The sequence below is a fragment of the Neoarius graeffei genome, chromosome 2 (assembly GCF_027579695.1).
Source record: "Neoarius graeffei isolate fNeoGra1 chromosome 2, fNeoGra1.pri, whole genome shotgun sequence".
In the NCBI taxonomy this organism is placed as follows: Eukaryota; Metazoa; Chordata; class Actinopteri; order Siluriformes; family Ariidae; genus Neoarius; species Neoarius graeffei.
Window position 1 is genome coordinate 127,724,737 of NC_083570.1, and position 2,020 is coordinate 127,726,756.

Below are 2,020 nucleotides of genomic sequence, written 5' to 3' on the forward strand. Positions count from 1 at the left end.
TTTTACTGCAGCTGTAACATCCTCATTGGCCACCCATGTTCTGTCCTCTTCCCCTGCCTCTGCCACAACCCCATCCTCTCCCATGTCCAGCATGTGGACACTCAAGGTGGGTTAGGACCATGGTGAGCATGGCTTTGTGCAGAGTATCTTCTTTCTTTCTGTTAGCCTTTTCAGTCTGTTCTTTTGCCCGCTTCTCTGCGTGCACTATGTGGCTAATTAGTTCTGTCAGTCTGCACGTTTCCCAGGTGATGCAGCTGTCTTTGCATGTTTGAACGAGCTCCAGCCTCATGCCATTCAGCCAGGCATTCTTCAGGTGCGCATGTCCAGGCCCAGCTGCAATGCACAGGTGCGCTGGAGCTCAAAGGTCATGGGCTTAAATTCAGCACAGAAGACTCACAGCTGCTCTCCAGCCTTCAAGTTTATTTGTACAGCGCTTTTAACAATAAACATTGTCGCAAAGCAGCTTTACAGAATTTGAACGACTTAAAACATGAGCTAATTTTATCCCTAATCTATCCCCAATGAGCAAGCCTGTGGCGACGGTGGCAAGGAAAAACTCCCTCAGACGACATGAGGAAGAAACCTCGAGAGGAACCAGACTCAAAAGGGAACCCATCCTCATTTGGGCAACAACAGACAGTCTGACTATAATATTAACAGTTTTAACAGGTATAACCCTCAACTGTCCTCATGGGGCCGTCCTTCACAGGAGTGGGGCGATAAAACTCCGACCAGACACAGGGCACCAGGATGGATCAAGCAGGTCCGAGGGGCAGAAGAGGCCAGCATCTCAATCCCAGGATCAACATGTAACTCAGAGGGACAGATGGGGGGGGGGGGAGAGAGAGAAAGAAAACACGTTGTTAGGTATGCCCTAAAAATGACAAGTATTAAATCTGTGTGGTAGGCTCGCAGAGACGAGAGTCTTTACATCAGGCATAACACACAATGGCATGTTAATATGGTAAAAAAATATATCATGACCTGCTCTGGCTGGATGCTTGATTGGGTGATGGGAGCACACTCCTCAGCAATGATGAGATGCAGATGGGACCCTTAGGCCTGGCGAAGACAATTCGGTTACATTTCACCGGGTCTGGGACATGCGACAGAATGTCTGACGGCCGATTCCCTGCAGGCTACGATAGCCAGTCGAGGTCCCCACCGTCTCCACCAAAAGATTTCCTGTTGACTCCATGTAACTCAGAGGGACAGATTTGGGGTGGGGGGGAGAGAAAGAAAACACAGGTGGTTAGGTATGCCCAATGTCACCTGAATAAGTAGGAACAGTATACATATTGCACCGAGTACATGCAGGGACTCCGGCAACTAACTATGACAGCATAACTAAAAGGAGAGAGCCAGAAGGTAACACAGGCATGAGGGAGCCCCGGGACATAAAGCAGCCAGCCACTACACCGTCAACAAACTCGAGTGAGCAAGCGAGTGGGGACTGACAGCATCCATACATCCCAGTTTACCAAAACACTCTATGTCTGAGGACCCTCCAGATCTACTCCTTTACCTCATAAACACCATTAACAAAAGGCTTGACTAAACAGATATGTTTTCAGCCTAGACTTAAATGCTGAGACTGTGTCTGATTCCCGAACATTACCAGGAAGGCTGTTCCATAACAGTGGGGCTTTGTAAGAAAAGGCTCTGCCCCCTGATGTAGCCTTCACTATACGAGGTACCAGCAGATAGCCTGCACCTTTTGATCTAAGTAGGCGTGGCGGGTCATAGAGGAGCAGAAGTTCACTCAGGTACTGTGGTGCGAGACCATTCAGTGCTTTAAAGGTCAATAGTAGTATTTTATAATCAATACGAAATTTGATTGGGAGCCAATGCAGTGTGGATAAGACAGGCGTGATGTGGTCATATTTTCTAGTTCTAGTAAGGACTCTTGCTGCGGCATTTTGAACTAATTGGAGCTTGTTTATGCACTTATTGGAACATCCAGACAGTAAGGCATTACAATAATCCAACCTGGAGGTAACGAAAGCATGGGCTAGTTTTT